We start from the raw sequence: 24,907 nt of genomic DNA on the forward strand, positions 1-24,907 counted from the left end.
TTCATGCTCTGTCTCTCTCTGTCCCAAAAATAAATTAAAAAAAACGTTGAAAAAAAAAATAAATGGTGAAAGTTGATTAGAATAATGATTCTGATATCTAAGAGCCTTAGTAATCAGAGAGATACTCCAGTTAACTTCACATTTTCTGTACTGCTGAGAATAATGTTCAATAGAGGTGAATCTTTAAGGTAACAAAGATTCACTGTTTGGAGTTATAAAATTTTTTTCAATTTGTGAATTGGATCAGGCTTCCAAAACTTAACACAGGGTGTAATATGATGTATATTCAAGTACCTTTCATCTTAAAGGAATGAAACGTGACAAGTGAAATTGAAATTCTCATCTATTGTTTACTGTCCCATTCCCTTTCCTTCATCCTAGACATGCATATTTTTCTCTTGCTGTCTCCTTTAAAGCCTTCATAGTCTGCTTCCTACAAATGATTTCAATGTAAGAGTCGGTATACTTTATGTGCTAAGGTGTCTTTTGTAAAAGTTACACATTGAATTTTTCTGTGCTGGATTATTTAAATGTTCCACAAACTTTCTTCTTTAAGTTATTATGTTTTTTCCTAAAGCATATTATTACCCCATATTTTGTCTTTTTATTTGTATATAAATCTAGTTGTTTTACTTATTAGTTTTATTTAAGGCAAGGCATTATCAGTGCTATAAATTGTGAATATTCTAGTATTACAACTTTATAAAAATAATTTACAAACTTGTTAAAAGATAAAGGGAAATAATATGGACACAGTGTAGTTAGAATGTATTTCCTGAATTTGTCCCTATATACTTGGGTAGGAGTGAAGTCTAGTTCAGATACCTGTGTGTATTTCTAGTTTGTGAATAGTTATTTAGCATTTTATTATTGCTTTACACTAAAAATTATATACATTTTTTTAATAATTGACTCTGTCTTGGGATTTTTTATTTTTATTTGATTTTATTATTAATATTTGATTTATTTTTTATTAAATATTTGATTATAATTTGATTATAATAAGTAAATCTTCAACATATGAAGTGCTGATAATATTCCAAGTCTTATAGAAGAAAGATTAGTCATTCAGGGAAATTAGGTCATTTGTCCAAGATCATACAGCTGATGCAGTGACAAATCTGGGACTCCAGCCTGGATCTTAATTTCATATCCACTATCATCCGACATATATGAGAAGGCAAAACAGACTCAGATATAAAAACCAAGGAATGCTAATAGTTTCAATGAGAGGATGCGATCAGTTTTCCCAACAGTGACTAACAAGCATTTAAATTCAGTGAAGTAATTATTATAGAATCAATCAAATCAACTGTGTTTAAGCCTTTTACACGGTAACAATTTATTTTGTACATGTATTTATTCCTTGGTGATTCCTTATGACTAATTTTATTTACACATGTTGCATAAATGTAACTCAGAGAAAGAGGTGGATAATTAAGATATTCTTTGGGTTTTCTCTTTTATTGTTATTTTTATTTTTTTTAGAGATTGAGAGTGTGAGTGGGGAAGAGGGGCAGAGGAAAAGAGCCAGAGAACCTCAAGCAGGCTCCACACTCAGTGCAATCTGACACAGGGCTAAATCCCATGACTTGAGCTAAATCAGGAGTCAGACATTCAAATGATTAAGCCACTCAGGCACCCCAGGCTTTTCTCTTTTAGTTATATGCAGACACATTGACCCATTTTTCGTAACACTGAGTTTTGAATCAACTTTGGCAGTATTGACATTTTGAATTGGACAATTCTTCTTGTGCAGTTTTGTGTATTGTAGGTTGTTCAGCAGCATCCTTGATATCAGTAGATACTAGTAGTTCCAATTATTTGCTCATGTTTGGGGATTAGGGAGACTATAAGACCTTATAATAGAGACATGTATATTAATAGAGGGATCACAATCCATAAGTCACAGTAGAAAACATATTTTTTTTAAATTTTTTTTTCAACGTTTTTATTTATTTTTGGGACAGAGAGAGACAGAGCATGAACGGGGGAGGAGCAGAGAGAGAGGGAGACACAGAATCGGAAACAGGCTCCAGGCTCCGAGCCATCAGCCCAGAGCCTGACGCGGGGCTCGAACTCATGGACCGCGAGATCGTGACCTGGCTGAAGTCGGACGCTTAACCGACTGCGCCACCCAGGGGCCCCTAGAAAACATATTTGATATATACTTATAGCAAGAACAGAAAAGTAAGAAACCACTTAAGAAAGAGGCAGTGGTTACATTGAAACAGTGTCTTAGGTTCTAAGAAATAGAAAAGGCACTAAACTAAGCAAGAGACAAATATGGATCTTTCTTCTTAGAACAAGATAGGATGTGAATAAATAAATGTGAATTTCAGAAAGAAATTTAATGTAAAGAAAGATAATTATTAAGAACAGGTAGTTTTTAACTTATAATTGGGCTGTGTTCCAGAAGTTCTTTTGAGAATGAATGTCTTTGGTCTCAGTGAAATTTTTTCCTTAAACATTTATTCAACAAATATTTGAGTGCCTTACATGGGCCAGACACTAGGGCTAACATAGCAGGTAAGATGACATGGCCCTTTACTCCTTGGAGCTTATAAAATTCCATGACATTTATCAGATAAAATTTTCAAATAAAGATTTATTTATGTAAATTTTTCCCTATTACCCTCTTTTTCCAGTTTGAGTTGAGGGCAGAATATTTGTCTCTTCTTACTTACTGATGTCTCCCCAGCTTCTGGAACACCTGGTAGATGTGCAAATATTTGCTAAATGAATAATTGATTAGTTAGGAAGAGACATTTAAAAAATTACACATGATTAATTAGAATTGTGATAACTGCTCCAAAGGGAATAATACAGGTATTATATAATATGAAGCATGCAACAATGGGTCTAGTCTAAAGCTAGATTAGATGAGAGAGAGCTTTAAATTGAGGCAGTAGTTTTCCCCCAGCTTTACTGAGATATAATTGGCAAATAAAATTGTATATTTTTAAGTGTACAATGTGATGATTCAACATATGTATACTTTGTTCAGTGATTACCATAATAGAGTTAACACATCCATTACCTCACATAGTTACCTTTTTGTGTGTGTCTATGTGATGAAAAACTTAAAATCTACTCTTAACAGATTTCAAGTTCACAGCACAACATTACTAACTATGCTCTTAATTAGATCCCCAGAACTTATTCATCTTTTTTGTTTATTTGTTTATTTATTTTGAGAGAAAGAGAAAGAAAGAAAGAAAGAAAGAAAGAAAGAAAGAAAGAAAGAAAGAAAGGAGGGAGGGAGGGAGGGAGGGAGGGAGGGAGGGAGGGAGGAAGGAAGGAAGGAAGGAAGGAAGGAAGGAAGGAAGGAAGGAAGGAAAGAAAGAAAGAATCAATCCCAGGCAGGCTCCATGCCCAGTGTGCAGCATGACTTGAGCCAAAACCAAGAGTTGGATGCTTAACCAACTGAGCCACCCAGGTGTCCCAGAACTTACTTATCTTATAACTGAAGGCTTGTTCTCCTGGACTAGCATGTCCCCATCTCCCCCACCACCCCCAGCCCCTGATAACCAACATTCTACTCTGTTTCTAGCAGTTTGACTTTTTTTTTTTTTTTTAAGATTTCACATAAAAGTGAGATCAGATCATATAGTATTTATTAGTCTTTCTCTCTGTGGCTAATTTCACTTAGCATGGTCCTCTAGATCCATCCATGTTGTTGCAAATGTCAAGGTTTCTTTCGTTGTTGTGGCTGAATGATATTCTGTTGTTTGTATATACCACATTTTCTTTATCCATTCATTAGTTGATGGACATTTAGGTTGTTTCTATGTCTTAGCTATTATAAATAATGTTGCATTGAAGGGGGGAGGGCCAGATATCTCTTCAAGATAGTGGCTTTGTTTCCTTCAGATATATACCCAGAAGTGAAATTGCTGGATCATATGGTAATTCCATTTTTAATGTTTTGAGGAACCTCTATACTGTTTTCCATAGTTGGTTATTTCCTTTGCTGTGCAGCAGCTTTTTAGTTTGATATAGTCTCACACATTTACTTTTACTTTTGTTGCCATTGCTTTTGGTATCCTATCAAAAAAATCTTTGGCAAGACTAATGTCAAGTAATATTTTCCCTATGTTTTCTTCTAGGCGTTTTTGGTTTTTATTGATTCTTAATACCAAGATTTTTAAGAATTAATAGGAGTTATTCAGACAAGTTTTTGGGGTGGAAATGGGGGTTGGAATGTATTGTAGGCTGAAGGAACAGCTTTGTGTGAATGCCTGAGGTAGGATATAATGTGGCATTTTTTAAGGTTTGAGAGTTGGCAGGGGTGGAGGCCAGGGGTAGCATGGTACCAGATGGTATATTGACTTTTCGTCCATTGTATACTGAAATACTGAACATCTGTAGCAAAAAAACAGTACCATTACAGTATTAAAAATAAAAATAGAAAAAAAGCTTTTAAATGGTAATTAAAAATTTTTTTATTCTGATACTTGAAAATTAATTAATTAGAAAATGGGACTCCATCTTTCATGTGTGTACTGATGGCTTTCAAGTCTTTGTTTCTACCTCTGGATGTTTTTATTTGATTTATGCCCACATATCCAGGTTAGCATATCCAAAAATGAACTCCTTTTATGTCTACCAATTATGTAAAACAAAAATAAAACCAAACCACTTCTTCATGGATTTTCTGTCTCAGTGAATGTTTATTCACTCAGTTTCTCAAGCCAGAAATCTTTACTGCTGTCAGTCTCACCTTAAAATAATGAAGCTATGTTACCATTTAATTATTTTCACTTAATTGTACTATATCACTCAAAGCTACTTTTTCTTTAATTGGCTATCCTCTTTCTCTTAGGTAAATTTCTGCCTAAGCTTAAGTTCCTGTTTTTTTCTCCGCTTTATTTCTGCAAGTTTTCTGCCATCTATCTTTATTCTTTTCCTCTTTAGTCTATATGCCACTTGCTGCTTGAGTGATCTTTTCTGAATGTAAAACTAATCCTGTCTCTTGACTACTTAAAGTCCTAGCATGGCTCATTCTGACCTTCCAAACTAAATATTAACTACTTGGCAAAATGCACTAGGCCGTTCTGGATCTGCATTGTGCTTCTCTCTCCAGCCATTTATATTTGCCCTTTCTTCATATCACATTCCTTACTTTTACCATACTTTTTCAATTTCTAGACATGGCTGTTTAAATTGAAATTAGTTAAAACCAAACAAAAATTAAAAATCTGATCCTCAACTCCTGTATTGAACAGCACAGATAGAACATTTCTATCATTATGTAACAGTTCTATTGGGTAATGCTACTTTTGAGTATATCAAGCTCTCTTTTCCCTGTCTTTATATATGCTCCTCTCCTTTCCTTTCCTTTTTAAAAAATTTTTTTATTTATTTTGAGAGAAACAGAGAGAGTGAGCGGGGGAGGTGCAGAGAGAGAGGATGAGAGAGATCCCAAGCAGGCTTTGCACTGTCAGTGTGGAGCCCCATGCAGGGCTCGAACTCATGATCTGTGAGATCATTACCTGAATCAAAACCTAAAGTCGACGTTTAACCAGCGGAGCCACCTAGGTGCCCCATGCTCTCCTTTTCTAAATATGTAATGTGCCTTTCCTTGTTTTGCCTAACTCTCTTATTCCATTAAGACTCAGTTTGGGTGTCATCCATTTCTGGAAAACGTTATCTGACAACATCTTTTTCTGTCTCCTCCAACCTTGAAGTCTGAATTCTTGCCTTCTGCCTTAATGTCTGTCACATTTAAATCCAGAAGTCAGTGTTTAGTAGCAAGATTCTAGCAGATACAAAATATTGAAATTTTTTATGAGCTATAGTTTTACTCAATATAGTTTTTTTTTAAGTTTATTTTGAGAGAGAGGGCATGCATGTGAGAGGGGCAGAGAGAGCAGGAGAGAGAGAGAGAGAGAGAGAGAGAGAGAGAGAGAGAGAGAGAATCCCAAGCAGGCTCAGCACTGTCAGCACAGAGCCTGATACAGGACTCAGCTTGACACAGGGCTCTAACTCACAAGCTGTGGGGTCATAATCTAAGCCAAAATCAAGAGTCAGATGCTTAACTGACTGAGCCACCCAGGCGTCCCTACTCAGTATAGTTTATGTTGAGCGTAGTGCATGGATTTACCGCTGTGGAAGTAAAAATACATTTAAATCGATTTACCATCTAAGTTCTGACTGAAGAAGCACTTTATTGAATAATTGTGACCTTAGTTAAAGACAGTTTGTATGTTATGTACATCAAAATTACTAGATTTGCTATATTTAGTAAGATTTTAAAACATAGAACTGAATCTAGCAACTCAATCTGTCCAAAGGTAACTTTACAGGTAGAAAGCATTGTAATCAGGTGTTTACATTTTCATTACAATTTACATATTTTATTACAAATATGCATATTAGATTTGTGCCCCTTTAATAATTAGCATTATGATAAGCAAAGTGGGGGAATGAAGAAAGCATCAGCATGGTACCTACCCTCAAGTTTATAATATGGTTACTTATCAGCAAGTTTTACCTCTCCTCTATTTTAGTTATCCACTACTTCCCGTATCTCACCATCGCTTGTTATATTTCACTTCTGTAATCATAAGTTCAGATATGCTCTGTTTGTCCAGAATGAGGAGAAAGTAGATTCAACTAAGTTTAAGCCATCAGAATGGTATTAGTGCCCAAAGACTAGAAAGGAAAATATGATTCTCTCCACGCCCCCAGGGAAAGCTTCACATTTTTGCCCAGGGCTAGACTTTTGTCCTAGGAAAGGGACAGAAAATATGTTCTTCTTGCCTTTGTAATAGATTTGGTGACTGTATTTTCCAAACCAAAGATCTGAATGCATCTTCTAAATAGAGGTGGGTTTTGGTTTTGGTTTTGGTTTTGGGGGTTGTTAATCTGTCTAGCAATATGAAATTACCCTGGAATAGGTTTAGATGTCAAATATAAGAATGCCACTTTATGGGATTATGGAAACAGTAGATTTCCCAAAATATTTCTAGTTGCAAATATTCAAATTTGGAGGTTATAACTGCCAGAATCCCACTTTTGTGAACTCATTTGAATTTAGCTACAGTTGGTATTGGAAAGGCTTCCTTGATATGTCATAGGTACTTAAATTGTGTAGCAGAAATAAATTCAGTCATCACTTAAAGACACACAGATATTAATGAGGAATAGTTTAATTAGGGGTGCTTTCTTAGAAGACATTGGATTTGAGTTGAGGCAAAAGAAGGGATGGAGAAGAAAAAGAAATCGACCCAATAAAGGCAGAGAAAAAGGAATGAATAGTGTTTTGAGAATAGTTGATACAGGATAAGAACACCTACCTAAAATAGAGGACTGACTGGTGGTGAGAGTAGTTTGGCTAAGTAAAGTAAAGTAACTTAAATTTATATTAATTGTATGCTTTTAAAAATAGCATTTTTCTAATTTCCCCTATATATATAGAAGTTGGTCTCACCTATGAAGGAAGGGGTTAGGAGCATCTGAGAAACTCTTTTATAAAATCTCATATTTATATGAACATATCATATTGTCCTTACATTTGCCTTCTCATCCTTTTAGTCTCAAAAACTTTTTTAAAAAAGTTTTTCTGTGTGTATTCTGTATCATGCTTTTGCTTCAAATCATTGTTCTACCCCCATACAGAAGGCTCTTTATTTTTGAGAATCAGGGGATGTTTGGTATGCCATGAACATGCAGAAAGCTGAGTTGTGTTTACACATCACTGATGACTTTGACATCTAATTTTCAGTCTTCCATCTTTACATTAAACCCTGACATCATTTGTGGTTGACTTTTTTTTCTTAGGGATAACCCATCAAGCCATCTTACCTTATAGTTCATTTAATTCTCAATAATAACCTTCACGTTTCTCTGCTTTAAATCTCTTATGCCATATTAAAAAAAATTTTTTAGCAGGTTTATTAAAATATAATTTACAGAGAACATTTTATGAATTCTGACACACAAACAGTTGGATAACCAGTTTCTTCAGCCATCAAGATAAAGAGCATTCTATCATCCCGAGAAGTTCTTTTGTGCTCATTGATAGTCCTCTCCTTACCTGTACATACTTTGGCACTTGCATCCATTGATCTGCTTTTTGACCCTACACTTTTGCTTTTTCCAGAGTATTCTATAAATGGAATCATACAGTATAAACTTTTGAGTCTGGCTTCCCTCACTTAACAATATGCATTTGATTATATAGCCATGTTGTTGCATGTATCAGTAGTTTGTTCCTTTTGCTTAGTAGTATTCCATTGTACCATGGTTTGTTTATCCATTTAACAGTTGAAGGTCATTGGGTTGTTTCCAGTGTTGGGTAATTGTGAATGAAACTCCATGAACACTTGCTTGCAGGTTTTTGTGTAAATGTACTTTTCATTTCTCTTGGGTAAATAATGTCTAGGAGTGGGATTGTGGATTGTGTGATAGTATATGCTTAACTTACTAGGAATTGTCAAACTGTTTTCAAAAGTTGTTGGGCCATTTTGTATTCTTACCAGCAATTTGTGAGAAATTTAATTGCTGTACATCCTTACCAGCATGTGGTATTAGCAGTTTCTTATTAGTCATTCTAATAGGTGTATAGTTATATTTTATTGGAATTTTAATATGGATATCAATGATAAAAGATGTTGGGCACCTTTTCATGTGCTTATTTGCCATCCATATGCCTTCTTTGGTGATTGTGTTTATTTAAATCTATCTATTTGTTAAAAATTCGAGTTTGTTTTCTTACTGAGTTTTGAGAATTCTTTAGTCTAAATACAAGTCATTTATCAGTTATAGAATTTGCAAAATATTATGTATACTATTAACCAGTATCACTTATTTTTACTTTAGACAGTTGATTATCTTTGATTATCTTTTAGAGTTATTAAAAATGAGAAAATCATCTTTCATATTTTACCTTCATCTTAACAATTTTTGAGGAATCTTTATTTTTTTGGTATATATCCAAAGGTCTGTATTTCTTCTGCCTGAAATAATTCTTCTGCCTGAATAACTTCCTTTAGTATTTCTTGTATTGTGGGTCTTATGATAATTTTGTCGCTTTTGGGAGAAGGGGGAGAGTCTGAAATGTCTTTATTTCACCTTCATTTTTGAAAGATATTTTTACTGAATGTAGAATTCTGGGTTGATAGTTTCTTTCAGTACTTCAAAGATGTCAGTCACTACATTGCCTTCTGGTGTGCACAGTTTTGGATGGGAAATGTGCTATCTTTGTTCTTATCTTTGTTCTGTGAATGTAATTTAGGGTGTTACCAAAAATAAACATTAAACAATTTTTTAAAAAATTCTAATTAAACAAATATAGACTTACATTTGGGGACTTCAGGGACATAAATGTAGCCTTACTAATCATTGGATATTGTATAATGCTTGGGATACACTCGGGTTTCTATGTTAGACTGTTGCTAAAAAATGAATTTAAAAACTACATGTATAAAGCAGAACTTCAGAATTCTTTACACACATACACACATATAAAATGATTATTTTTGACTTTCAAAAATTTTTCTTATCCAAGGAAAAAAGTACAAATCATAAATTAAAATACAAAAGTGTCTATACTATATTAACACAAAATAAACTGTGTGAGAGAACAAAATGAAAAGTCAAGCCATAATTGGGGGGTGAATGTTGTTCGTGAAATTGACAATTGTCATCCATAATACATGAAACTATGAATTTTTAAAAGGCCAACTATCAGTTGGATAGTGGCAAAAGGGCAATTGGAACATAGAACAATTCAGCAATATGCTGAAGTTCAGTAATAACTTAAGAAACTTCAAATTAAAATGATAAATGATTTTATTTTCATGTGTTTGATGAATATAAAGTTGGATGATACCAAGTTTTGGTTATTTGGGGAAAATTGCAACTCTTTTTTTTTTTTTTGAACTCTTTTTAATTTTTGTTTTTTAATTTTGTTTTTGTTTTTAATTTTGCAAGAGGCAGAACATGAATGGGGGAGGGACAGAGAAAGAGGGAAACACAGAATCCAAAGCAGGCTCCAGGCTCTGAGCTGTCAGCACAGAGCCTGACACGGGGCTTGAACCCACAGATTGCAGATCATGACCTGAGCCTAAGTTGGACACTTAACCGACTGAGCCACCCAGGTGCCTCTGGAAAATAGGAACTCTTAAACATTGCTGATAGACTTGTAAAGTGATTCAACCATATAATGCCATATGTGGGAAAGTTGAAAATGTGCATACATTAGGACCAAGTAATTCCACTTACAGATTTCCATACACAAGAAACTAACACTTGGACAAGATGACACATTTATGAAGATTTTTAATGCAGCATTGTTTATAATACCAAAAAAAGTGAAAAGTCACATAGCCCTCAAAAAATGGATAAACTGCATATACTTATATAAATGAATTCTATATTAGGGTCAAACCGAATGCACAAGGAATTTTTGTTTTTTGGTAAGGGTGATCTAAATTATGTAAATCTTTCTGCTGAAAACAATGAAAAAACGTTAGATTTAAAATATTAAATTTTTTTAATGTTTATTTATTTCTGAAACAGAGAGAGACAGAGCATGAGTGGGGGAGGGGCAGAGAAAGAGGGAGACACAGAATCAGAAGCAGGCTCCAGGCTCTGAGCTGTCAGCACAGAGCCCGACGCGGGGCTCGAACTCACAAACCATGAGATCATGAGCTGAACCAAAGTCGGTCACTCAACTGACTGAGCCACACAGGCGCCCCTTAGATTTAAAATATTAAAGAACTGAAAAGACAGTTGGGAATACCCAGGCTAATGTTAGAGGTAAGTAGAAAATAAAGGCAAAGCTATTTAAGTTTGAAGTCCTTTTTAAATATTGTATACTTGTGCTTTTCTGGTTAACTAGGCAAAAGGATCAGAATTCAAGCCCAAGTTTGTCTAAGATAGACATTCTTACAGATCTTCTGCAGATTAAGCTAGGCTTCTCAGGGCCATGCCTTCAGTGTAAAAGCAACCAGACCTAAAATCATCCTTCCTCTCTGTAGTTCCAAAACTGTTGCCTGATGAGCAGAACAGGAAAAGGTGAAAAATATATGAGATTGAATTTGTCACAGACTGGCCTACTAGCAGATCTGTATCAAGTCAATCAAGGAACCTCAAGCTATAATATTGGTTTGGAGTGTTACTATGGTCTGAATTTTTGTGTTGCCCAAAATTCATATGTTGAAAACTTAATGCCCAAAGTAATATTAAGAGGTGGAGCCTTCTGGAGGTGATTAGATCATGAATGTGGAGCTCTCATGGGATTGGGATTAATGTGATTAGTACCCTTTTAAAGGTGGCCCCAGAGAGCTAGCTCACCCCTTCCACTTATGGAGGACACATAGAGAAGTTGGCCTTCTGTATGTAACCCAGGGGAAAGCCTTCACCAAAATCTGACCATGCTGGCACTCTAGCCTGGACTTCTAGCCACCCAATTTCTGTTATTTTGTTATAACAGCCTCAGTGGACTAACACAAATATTTATTAGTTTCCTACTGTTATAAAAAATTAACACAGATTTAGTGGCTTATGGTGACACTAACACTAATTTACTATCTTAGAGTTCTGGGATCCGAAGTCTGAAGTGGGCCTCAGTGGGCTAAAATCAAGTTGTTGGCAGTGCTGTATTACATTATGAAAGAAGCCCCAGGGAGAATACATTTTCTTGTGTTCTCCAAGTTTTAGAGGTTGCCAGCATTCTGTGGCTTGTGGCTTCTTTGCATCATTACAATTTTTTAATGTTTATTTATTTTTGAGAGAGAGAGAGAGAGTGAGCGCACGAGATGGGGAGAGGCAGAGAGAGGGGGAGAAACAGAATCCAAAACAGGCCCCAGGATCTGAGCTGTCAGCTCAGAGCTCCATGCAGTGCTCGAACTCAACAGATTGTGAGATCATGACCTGAGCCGAAGTCTGACGCTTAACTGACTGAGCCATACAGGCACCCCCACCTCTTTTCATCTTTAAAGCCAGCAATGGCCAGTTGAGTCTTTCTGATGATACCATTTCATTCTGACTCTTCGGCCTCTCTCATCCCAATTTAAAGCTTTTTATGATTATAGTGCATCTACCAGTATGATCTTATTTTAAGGTCAGCTGATTGGCAACTGACCATCAAATTCCATCTGTAATCTTAGTTCCGTCTTGCCATGTAACATGATTTATTCACGGGTAGTGGATATTGGAACATGAACATTTCTGTGGGACCATTCATTATTCTACCTACCACAAGATGGTTTCTAACTGATAATTGCCTTTACGTGCCTTCTGGAAACAAACAGTAAGCATTTTGGGAAGGGGGTACATCCATCCTAGGCCTTAGGGAATATTTAATCTTTCGAAGGCAAAAGCCAGTAAGTACTGAATTAAGTGAAAAAAGAAATAGGCAAGATAAGCAAGAACCACGAGACAGCAGAACACACTCATACGCTGTAAGATTTTAGAATGATGAGATACTTATCTTTGTTATTTTTATTTTTAATTATTGTTTGGAGTTTATTTATTTTGAGATAGAGCACAAGTGGGGGAGGAACAGAGAGAGAGGGAGAGAGAGATATTCCTAAGCAGCCTCCACAGTGTCAGCGCAGAGCTCAATGCCAGCTCAGTCCTACGAACCATGAGATCATGACCTGAGCCGAAATCAAGAGTCACACACTTAACCAACTGAGCCACTGAGTGCCGCTTTATTATTTTTTGAATGTTTTGATATTTTGAGAGAGAGAGACAGAGTGAATGAGTGGGAGAGGAGCAGAGAGAGAGAGAGGGAGGGAGGGAGGGAGGGAGGGAGGGAGGGAGAGAGAAATCCTAAGCAGGTTCCATGCTGTCAGTACAGAGCCCAATGTGGGGCTTGATCCCAGAACTGTGAGATCATGACGTGAGCCAAAATCAAGAGCTGGTCACTTAACCAACTTAGCCACCCTGCCCGTTCCCAGACACTGATTTTTAAAATGATTATGCTTACCATATTTAAAAAATGACAGACCTCAATATTTGCAAGGAATGGGGAGCTATAAAAAAAAGATGTTAAATATTTAGGCCACCTGGCTGGTTCACTTGGAAGAGCCTGTGACTCTTGATCTTGGCATCATGGATTTGAGCCCCATGTTAGGTGTAGGGATTACTAAAATAAATAAAAGTTTAAAAAAAGATGTTAAATATTTTAAAAAGAACATAGTAAAACTTGTATAAATAAAATTATTAAACTGACAAATCAGCAGATGAACTTCTGCCTCTGACCAGGGGAAAGTTGGAGGGCTTGGACTTATCCTCCTGTGTAGACAGAGAGGAACTGAAGTATGCACTTAAAATCATTTTTTTTTTTCAGCATTGGAAAACAGGTAACATAGAAGTGTGATCCCTGAGAAAAATGGAATTAATGATATAGGCTTTATGGTCACTCCACCATTTTGCTTGGAGGTCATATCCAGAGTGTAGCACAAGCAGGATGAACCCAAAAAGAGCCCAGTGATCTCACTGACTTGAGAAGATAGAAATCAGCATTCATAGTGTTTCAAGGGGCTAGAATTTGTGGGGCCATACTACCAGAAAGCAGGCAGCTACACAGAAAAAGAGGTCCAAGAAACCAGCACGTGTTACCCTCGAATCTTTAAAAACCAGTTAATGCATGTGTAATATGACATTCCACAAGGGCTGATAAATAACACTCTTAGAAAAAAATGATTACCAATGAGCTGTAATCTGAACAATTTCCAGAACTCACACAGGGTTGGGAGTCATTCAGGTTCCCACCAACCAGAGTAAGAACAATCATGGAATACAAGGGGTATTCAGTGGAGATCCATGAAAGCTAAACATAGTAGTGGGAAGATTTTTTTTGCTTCTGTTTGAAAAACCTTTTATAAAAGCCTCAAAATGATCTTCAAGTATTTTAACTTCCTGAATAAAGTATGACACTCTTTATTTTTATTTATTTATTTATTTTTTAATATATGAAATTTATTGTCAAATTGGTTTCCGTACAACAAACACCCAGTGCTCATTCCAAAAGGTGCCCTCCTCAATACCCATCACCCACCCTCCCCTCCCTCCCACCCCCCATCAACCCTCAGTTTGTTCTCAGTTTTTAAGAGTCTCTTATGCTTTGGCTCTCTCCCACTCTAACCTCTTTTTTTTTTTTTTCCTTCCCCTCCCCCATGGGTTCCTGTTAAGTTTCTCAGGATCCACATAAGAGTGAAACCATATGGTATCTGTCTTTCTCTGTATGGCTTATTTCACTTAGCATCACACTCTCCAGTTCCATCCACGTTGCTACAAAAGGCCATATTTCATTTTTTCTCATTGCCACGTAGTATTCCATTGTGTATATAAACCACAATTTCTTTATCCATTCATCAGTTGATGGACATTTAGGCTCTTTCCATAATTTGGCTATTGTTGAAAGTGCTGCTATAAACATTGGGGTACAAGGGCCCCTATGCATCAGTACTCCTGTATCCCTTGGATAAATTCCTAGCAGTGCTATTGCTGGGTCATAGGGTAGTTCTATTTTTAATTTTCTGAGGAACCTCCACACTGCTTTCCAGAGCGGCTGCACCAATTTGCATTCCCACCAACAGTGCAAGAGGGTTCCCGTTTCTCCACATCCTCTCCAGCATCTATAGTCTCCTGATTTGTTCATTTTGGCCACTGACTGGCGTGAGGTGATACCTGAGTATGGTTTTGATTTGTATTTCCCTGATAAGGAGCGACGTTGAACATCTTTTCATGTGCCTGTTGGCCATCCGGATATCTTCTTTAGAGAAGTGTCTATTCATGTTTTCTGCCCATTTCTTCACTGGGTAATTTGTTTTTTGGGTGTGGAGTTCGGTGAGCTCTTTATAGATTTTGGATACTAGCCCTTTGTCCGATATGGCATTTGCAAATATCTTTTCCCATTCCGTTGGTTGCCTTTTAGTTTTGTTGGTTGTTTCCTTTGCTGTGCAGAAGCTTTTTATCTTCATAAGGTCCCAGTAATTCACTTTTGCTTTTAATTCCCTTGCCTTTGGGGATGTGTCAAGTAAGAAATTGCTACGGCTGAGGTCAGAGAGGTCTTTTCCTGCTTTCTCCTCTAAGGTTTTGATGGTTTCCTGTCTCACATTTAGGTCCTTTATCCATTTTGAGTTTATTTTTGTGAATGGTGTGAGAAAGTGGTCTAGTTTCAACCTTCTGCATGTTGCTGTCCAGTTCTCCCAGCACCATTTGTTAAAGAGACTGTCTTTTTTCCGTTGGATATTCTTTCCTGCTTTGTCAAAGATGAGTTGGCCATACATTTGTGGGTCTAGTTCTGGGGTTTCTATTCTATTCCATTGGTCTATGTGTCTGTTTTTGTGCCAATACCATGCTGTCTTGATGATGACAGCTTTGTAGTAGAGGCTAAAGTCTGGGATTGTGATGCCTCCTGCTTTGGTCTTCTTCTTCAAAATTCCTTTGGCTATTCTGGGCCTTTTGTGGTTCCATATGAATTTTAGGATTGCTTGTTCTAGTTTTGAGAAGAATGCTGGTGCAATTTTGATTGGGATTGCATTGAATGTGTAGATAGCTTTGGGTAGTATTGACATTTTGACAATATTTATTCTTCCAATCCATGAGCAGGGAATGTTTTTCCATTTCTTTAAATCTTCTTCAATTACCTTCATAAGCTTTCTATAGTTTTCAGCATACAGATCTTTTACATCTTTGGTTAGATTTATTCCTAGGTATTTTATGCTTCGTGGTGGAATTGTGAATGGGATCAGTTTCTTTATTTGTCTTTCTGTTGCTTCATTGTTAGTGTATAAGAATGCAACTGATTTCTGTACATTGATTTTGTATCCTGCAACTTTGCTGAATTCCTGTATCAGTTCTAGCAGACTTTTGGTGGAGTCTATCGGATTTTCCATGTATAATATCATGTCATCTGCAAAAAGCGAAAGCTTGACTTCATCTTTGCCAATTTTGATGCCTTTGATATCCTTTTGTTGTCTGATTGCTGATGCTAGAACTTCCAGCACTATGTTAAACAACAGCGGTGAGAGTGGGCATCCCTGTCGTGTAGTATGACACTCTTTAAAGGAAAAAAAAAATCCAGCATTCACAGTGTAAAATTCATAATGTCTGGCATCCACATGCAATTATTAGATGTGCAAAAGAGCAGGAAAATGTGTCTCATCATCAGGAGAAATTGATATTAATAGAAATTAATTAATAGAAATTGATAGTTAATAATTAGACTAGAAATAATAGAATTAGCAGATAAGGATATTAAAACTGCCTTTAAAATTTGCACAGTGTACTCACGGATCAAGGGATAACATACACATAATGAAGAGCAATATGGAGAATGTAAAAAGGAAAACGGTGTAAAAAGGAAACAAATGGTGCTGGATCAAATAGATGTCAATATAGAAAATATAGAAAATATAGAAAAAAAGATGTCTGTATGGAAAAAATATCATTCCTATCACATCATTCACAAAAAAATAAAAAGGACCATAAACCTAAATGTAAAACTTAAATCTAAAACTTTTTTAAAAAGGAGCACAAGCAGAGGAGGGGCAGAGAGAGTAGAAGACAGAGAGAATCCCAAGTAGGCTCCACACTGTCAGCGCAGAGCCCAGTGTGGGCCTCAATCCCATGAACCATGAGATCATGACTTGAGCCGAAATCAAGAGTTGGACACTTAACCAACTGAGCCACCCAGGCACCCCTAAATCTCTAAAATTTTTAAGAGAAAACCTTTGCAGCCCTATGGCAGCACTAAAAATCTGAAGAGGTATAACTAATAAACTAATGGTGGCAATATAATTGGATACTAAAAATTGTTATTTAACCTAAAACAATATTGTGGGAGGTGAGAGTCAGAGAAGGGAACATATAATAGATGTGACAGAAAACAAATAACAAGATGATAGTTATAAACCCACTGATATTGATAATTACATTAAATGTTAATGGTCTAAACATTTCAATTAAAAAGCAGAGATTTACCGACTGGATAAAAATGGAAGATTCAACTGTGTGTTGTAAGAAACTCCATGTAAGTATAAAGGGATAACATAAAGTTTAAAAAGGATGCAAAAAGATACAATAAAAATGCTATGGGACATCTGGGTGGCTCAGTCAATTAAGTGTCTGACTCTTGGTTTCAGCTCAGGTCATGATCTCATGGTTTGTGGGATCAAGCCCCGTGTCGGGCTCTGCACTGATAGCTCAGAGTCTGCTTGGGTTTTCTCTCTCCCTCCCTCCCTTCCTCTCTCTCTCTCTCTCTCTCTCTCTCTCTTCCCCTCCTCCACTGTCCCCACCTCTCTCTTTCTATCTCAAAAATAAACTTTAAAAATTTTTTTTTAAAAATGAAGAAAAACGCTAATCATGAAAGTTGTTATGGCTGATGTGACATGAGACACAGTAGACATCAAGGAATAGGGCTTTAGAACAAGGGTAAAGAACATTTTTTTAATGATGATGAAGTAAATTCACAAAGAACCAATAAAAAACGTATGCACCAAAAAAGCCCCACACATAAACACCTAATTAACAGAGCTTCAAAATGCACAAAGCAAAAGCTGACAGAACCTAATGGAGAATGATCTACAGAAATACAGAAGACTTCAAAACAAAACAAAACAAAAAAACACAACAAAACTGTAGAAGACTTAAAGAACACTATCAGTCAAGTAGGCCTGACATTCATAGTACAATCTACTCAATAACTGCAAATACACATTCTTTTCAAGTGTACATGGAATTCTCCAATGTACTTCATATGCTACTTGTAAACCTCAACAAATATAAAATGATTGCAATCTTACACAACATGCTTTATGGATCACAAGGATTCAGTTGGAATTTAGTAACAAAGATTTCTGGAAAATGACCAAATTTTTGGAAATTAAACAACACATTTATAGCCTGTGTGTAAGAGAAGACAACATAAGAGAAATTGCAAACATTTTGAACTGAATGAAAATGTAAAGATAGGTGATCAGAATTTATGAGATGGAGCTAAAATAATGAATATAGAGAAGCTTATAGCTTTAAATGCTTTAATTAGAAAAGGACAATTGGGGTGCCTGGGTGGCTCAGTCAGTTGAGTGTCTGACTCTTGATTGCAGCTCAGGTCATGATTCCAGGGTTGTAGGATTGAGCCCTGCATTGGCCTCTGTGCTGAGTGTGGATCCTGCTTAAGATTCTGTCTCTTTCTCCCTCTGCCCCTCTCCTTCTCACACTTTCCCTCTCTAAAAATAAAAACTTTTTAAAAGGGCAATGGAAAAATTCATCTGTGATCTAAGCTTCCTCCTGGAAAACTTAGAAAAATTAAGTGCAAATGCAACAAAAGTAATTAGAAGGAAGGATGTAATAAAGGTATGGCAGAAATCAAAATCACAGAAATGGATGGACAATAAAGAAAATCATTGAAACCATCAGTGGTATTTTGAAAAGACCAATAAAATTGCTAAAATTTTGTCTGGGCTGATTAATGAAAAAGGAGAGAAGATATTTAAACCAACACAGGGGGCAGGGGGCACTTAGCACGGTCAGTTAAGCCATTAAGTGTCCAACTTTGGCTCAGGTCATGATCTCATGGTCCGTGAGTTTGAGCCCCATGTCCAGCTTTGTGCAGACAGCTCAGAGCCAGGAGCCTGCTTCGGATTCTGTGTCTCCCTCTCTCTCTCTCTGCACCTCCCCTGCTCGTGCTCTGTATCTCTCTCTCTCTCAAAAATAAACATTTTAAAAATTAAAAAAAAAAATACTGGGAATGATAGAGGGCTATCACTACAGATTCTACAGACATTAAAGGGTAATAAGAAACTCTTTTGGACAACTTTCTGCAAATAAATACTATAACTTATAAGATACCAATGGCCAAAAATGACTTAGGTAAGAAATAGATAATCTGAGTATTTTTTATTGATTAAAAAAACTGAATTATAATTTAAAACCTTACCATAAAGCAAACTTCAGGTCTGATTTATAGTTAATGAATAAATATTAAAATATACAAACTCAGGAAATAGAGAATAGCTATCTTCTCGGTTTGCTTTATGAGGCCAGCATTATTCTGTTACAAAACAGAATAGAGACATTTCAATAGAAAGAATGCTAACAGTTTTTAGTCATCAAGGAGCTGCAGATTACAACCACATGCACATTCATTAGAGTGCGAAAGTTGATAAGGTTCTGGTGCAACTGGATCTCTTGTATTATTACTGGTGGGAATGTAAAAGACTACAGCCATTTTGCAAAAATGACTATTTGGTTTCTTAAAATTTTAACAACAAACCAAAGCAACTCTACAACTAACTTCAGCAATAACAATCTTAGATATTTATTGGAGAAATATGATATATTTATAAAGACTTATACATGCATGTACATACCAGCTTTATTTATAATAATCACACCTTCTAAATAACCCAAATGACCATTAACATGAGAATTGATGATTTATAATATATCCATATAACAGAATACATCTCCACAATTAAAAGGAAAATACTACTGATACATGTAACACCATGAATAAATTTCAGACTATTGGTCAAAAGAAGCAAGATACAAAAGAGTGTGTATTTTGTGATTCCATTTAGATGCAGCTCTAGAAAAGACAAGTCTAGTTTATAATGACAAAATAGATTAGTGTTTCTTTGGGCTTTGGATTATTTCAGGCAATTTACTCAAAATGGCACAAGGGTACCATTTGAGCTGATGGAAATATTCTGTCTTGATTGTGTTCTTGATTAAATGAAAGTATGCATTTGTCAAAATTTATTGAACTTTATCCTTAAAATGGATACGTGGTATTGTATGAAAATTATATCTCTTTAAAGTTGACTCTAAATCAGAGGGTATGTTTGTCAGATTGTACAATAGAGGGAATTTGTGAAATGGAATATATATAGAGTAGAAGAAATTAACCATAATACAGTTATGAAAAGAGAGAGGTAAAATACAGAAGAGAGCAACATAAAGTATATAATGAGGATGACTTAGACACTTTTATTCAGTCTTATGAAGGGTGTTGTCAGCAACAGATGCTCACTAAAGGAATTACTTTACGCAGAAGAAAAGTAGTCCAAGAAGCATGCTTTGAGTTATAATCAGTAACGAAGAGCAAAGACAAGGGTAAATATGTCTCTAAACATAAAAGAACATAATGCTCGGGAAAGTACACAGAGCGATAGCGTATATGGGGAGGAGGTCTGAGTCTTGCAATGATGGGTAAAGATTTGATTAACTTTAGATTTATATCGTGATTTCAAGGTTAACTTAAGAAAAGCATAGAAATAAAGGAAACAATTTTCAAACTGAGAAGAACAAATGGAATGAAGAATATTCAGTCAATTCCAGAATTTGCAAGAAAGGAGAGAAACAGAAACATAGCACCTTGATACAAATAGAAAAAAAGATAAAAATTTAAACCCAAATATATTGGTAACTTTTAAATTTAAATTACTAACTTCAGACAAAATGTCAGAGTGTTTTTATTTTATTTTTTTTCCCTCAGAGTGTTTTTAAAAAGATATTCCACATTAACAATACAGGAAGTTTGTAAAATAATTGAAAAAGACCTATCATGGGAACAATACCAAAAAATGTTTTATTTTATAGCTGTATAATATTAGACCATATAGTCAATGTATAATATTAGACCATATAGTCTAATGCAAAACTCATTGCTAGAAATAAATTAGGTGACTTCATAATTGTATAAAGTTCTATTCACCAGGAAGCTATGAAAGTTATAAAATTATAAACACTTGATAATACAGCCTAAAAAATATATAAAACAACAAAGAAATAGAAAAAGTCACAATTTTATGGAAGATTTAAGATACTTTTCTCAACAACTGAGAAGAGACATAACAGAAATGAATAAGGATAATTTAAAGTGTACAGTTAACATGCTAACCTAATGAACAAATACAGAATGCTGTATCCACCAATTTTGAGTGCGTGTTCTTTTCAAGTATATGTAGACAATTTTCAAAAGTTGTCTATATCAACTACATAAACAATCTCAGAAAATTTCAAAGGATTGAAATTATATTGGGCATTTTCTTCAAATAAATTAAGAAATATGCTTCCAAAACCCATGGGTCCAAAAAGTAGTCATAATAGAAATTAGGAAATATTTTGACCAAATGATGAGAGAATATGAATGTATCAAAAGTTGTGTAATGCGGCTTAAAGGAGTACTTAGATGGAAATTGATAGCTTTAAATACATGTTAGGAAAGAAGAACAGCTGAAAGTTAATGAGATAAACATTCATTTAAAAAGGAAAAATAAGAGCCAAATAAAGTCAAAATAGAGGACATGAAATAAAAGCAGGAGCATAAATTAGTGGATAAGAAAACACACATACAAAAGAGATCAAGGAACCAAAAAAAGGTTCTTTTTAAATTAAAAAAAAAATTGAGAAATCTTTAATGAGCTTGATTGAGAAAAAAGAGAAAGCATAAATAACCAAAGTAAGGAATAAGAAGCAAAAAGGACACAGCTGCTGGTATTGTTGGACATTAGATAAAAACATATACTGAAACATTTTATGCAAGTAAATTGAGAAATATAGTTGAAATGGGCAGTAACATAAGAAACAGAATACCTTGGGTGCGGGTGGCTCACTCAGTTAAGCCTCCGACTTTGGTTCAGGTCATGATCTCGTGGTTGGTGAGTTTAAGCCTTGTGTCAGGCTCTGTGCTAACAGCTTAGAGCCTGGAGCCCGCTTCAGTTTCTGCATCTCTCTCTTTGGAGGATCCAAAGCAGACTCCTCACTGAGAACAGAGAACCTGTTGAGGGGTTGTACCCACTAACGTGAGATTGTGAACTGGGCCAAAGTTGGATGCTTAACCGACTGAGCCCCCCAGGTGCCCCAAGTGGTGTTATTTTAAAAGAATGTAGCCAACATTATATTTAATGATGAAACTTTGAATGCTTTCACACTTAGATCGGACATAAGTAGTTAACCTTCAAAATAAAACTGACCGTTATTTTACCAGCGAAAGATGGATTTATTTAGGAATAGCAGAGACTTGTCATCCTGGACAAGCAAGCTGGGGCAAAACCATAGGCAAGTCCCCTGAACAAGTTTCTTTTTTTATAGAGGAAAAGGAGGAAGTTGGGTGGGCTCTTACAAACATTGGAGCCAACTGGGAGTTCAGAGTATAGTGGCCTTTCATTGGCTGAGTTATGACAGGCTCTCATTGGCTAAACTGTTGCCGGGGGAGGAGGAAAGCCTTCTTTTTTCCTTCTGGGAGAGTCAGGTATATTCCACATGCAAAGTCCCTCTCTTCATTTAGGCTGCAGTTGACAACTAGTGATAGGACATGAGAGTTCCCACTGCTGGCCTCCTGCCTCCATTCTAAATGAAATTTCCTTTTATTAATTTTCACAAAGTCAAGGATGTCTACTATCATCACTAATTTTCATTATCATAATGGAGGCTTTAGCTAAGGTGGTAAGGCAAGAACAGGAAAAAAGAAAGCAGTAAGGATTTGAAAGGAGAAAACAAAACTACCATTCTCTATAGATAATGTGTTTGTGTATGTAAAGAATATCCAGATAAGTTTTTATAGAGAATTTAGCAATGTTGCTAGATATTGAGTCAATATACAAACATCAATTATGTTTCCATAATTGATTTCCAGAAACAAAACTTTTGATTAAAAATGTTTATGGTAGCACCAACACTATGCACTATGAATAAATAATTAACAGGATATATGTAAGACCTTGGTGTTATCTAGGGAGGAGCTGAGAAACTCAATAAAACAAAAGTGTAAGTCCTTATTTGTTTTCTTCTTTTCAAACAAATCTAGGAAACATTCAGCATTTAAATTCAGTTGGCTTACATAGGGAATACATTATATAGGCTTATACATTTTGTCCAATATATGTCACAGAAAAACATCTTAAAATAATTGTTTACAATGTTATTTTTGGAAAACATTGGTAAATAGAATATCTTAGTAATAGAAAGAGATTTGGGCTTCTTTTAGTCTGAGTCTTTACCCAAACTGGAAGTCTTTTATATAGCATCCTTTTTTTTTTTTTAATTTTTTAAATGTTTATTTTTGTTTTTTTAATTTTTTGGTTTATTTTATTTTATTTTTTAATTTTATTTTTTAATATGAAATTTATTGTCAAATTGGTTTCCATATACAACACCTAGTGCTCATCCCAACAGGTGCCCTCCTCGATGCCCATCACCCACCCCCCCCACCCTCCCACGCCCCATCAACCCTCAGTTTATTCTCAGTTTTTAAGAGTCTCTTATGGTTTGGCTCCCTCCCTCTCTAACCTTTTTTTTTTTTTCCCCTCCCCCCATGGTCTTCTGTTAAGTTTCTCAGGATCCACATAAGAGTGAAACCATATGGTATCTGTCTTTCTCTGTATGGCTTATTTCACTTAGCATCACACTCTCCAGTTCCATCCACGTTGCTACAAAAGGCCATATTTCATTCTTTCTCATTGCCACGTAGTATTCCATTGTGTATATAAACCACAGTTTCTTTATCCATTCATCAGTTGATGGACATTTAGGCTCTTTCCATAATTTGGCTATTGTTGAGAGTGCTGCTATAAACATTGGGGTACAAGTGCCCCTATACATCAGCACTCCTGTATCCCTGGGGTAAATTCCTAGCAGTGCTATTGCTGGGTCATAGGGTAGTTCTATTTTTAATTTTCTGAGGAACCTCCACACTGTTTTCCAGAGTGGCTGCACCCGTTTGTATTCCCACCAACGGTGCAAGAGGGTTCCTGTCTCTCCACATCCTCTCCAGCATCTATATAGTCTCCTGGTTTGTTCATTTTAGCCACTCTGACTGGCGTGAGGTGGTATATCAGTGTGGTTTTGATTTGTATTTCCCTGATGAGGCATTCTTGAAAGCTCTCTCTGGTGATAGTTCATTCACTTTCTGCCTGAAATTTCCACTATTGGAACTAGTACTGAATCGTTTCACGAAGATTTTATTAAGTACGTGTTTACCAAGTATCATGATAACTATCTTGTCAAATTTAAGACATCAGTTGTAAGTTGTATTATTTCTTCATGTTCTACTAAATGAAAAAAATGTTGCCACTCCTTGGCTATAACACACCATTGATTTTAATATACATCTTGATTTCAAAGATACTAAAAAACATTTTTTTAAAGCATCTTATGGGGGTGACTGGGTGACTCAGTCGGTTGACCATCCAGCTCTTGATTTTGGCTCACATCATGATCTCATGGTTTGTGGGATCGAGCCCCATCCCAGGCTCCTTGTTGACAGCATGGAGCTTGCCTAGATTCTCTCTCTCCTCTCTCCTTCCCCTGCTTGCACACGTTCTCTCTCAAAATAAATAAACATTTTTAAAAAATAAAACATTTTATGATTTATGAAACATTTCTATAGAAGTATTTCCACTGTTTTATAATTTAGGAATACCACTAAAAAAAAATCTACTTTAGTTTTCTTTGTTCAGAGCCATCATGCTACCTTTAAGTTGTTTTCTTCCCTAAGTTCCTTTTCTTGGTTTCCTGGTTATTTTGCCGTTCTGGTCATTTTTCTTGAGATCCCTTGTAGTTTATTAAGTTGCTTAAAATTGAATAAGATACAGGTACAGACTTCAAAAAGAAAATTGTAAAATACTAAAATCAGTATATTCAGAAGGTAGAATACTCTTGTAAATTCATGAATTAGGGTCTTGTTAACCTGACAAGATATTCAGTAATTTTTTCCTTAAAACAAGGCAGTCCATAACCATGAAAAAATTGTTGTGTTTTCATTTATACAAGTATATAGATTTAAATTTTGCACATCATACTTTTCACAGCAAGATTTTCTCATTCATTTACTCATTCTTTTAATTGGGGTTAAAGATGCTACTTTCTTTTACGTTAACATTTTTTATAACAAATATAAACTGGAATGTAGTACATGTTTTGTTTTTTATTCTGTCTA

The 24,907-nt window shown here is 35.5% G+C and overlaps 1 protein-coding gene across 5 annotated transcripts in view; it reads left to right on the forward strand.

Annotated features, from left to right (window-relative positions):
* LCORL (ligand dependent nuclear receptor corepressor like) overlaps window positions 1-24,907 on the forward strand; it is a 166,200-nt gene that overhangs the window by 25,375 nt on the left and 115,918 nt on the right. The gene's annotated exons all lie outside the window — the stretch shown is intronic.

Source organism: Prionailurus bengalensis, chromosome B1 (genome assembly GCF_016509475.1).
Source record: "Prionailurus bengalensis isolate Pbe53 chromosome B1, Fcat_Pben_1.1_paternal_pri, whole genome shotgun sequence".
Classification (NCBI taxonomy): domain Eukaryota; kingdom Metazoa; phylum Chordata; class Mammalia; order Carnivora; family Felidae; genus Prionailurus; species Prionailurus bengalensis.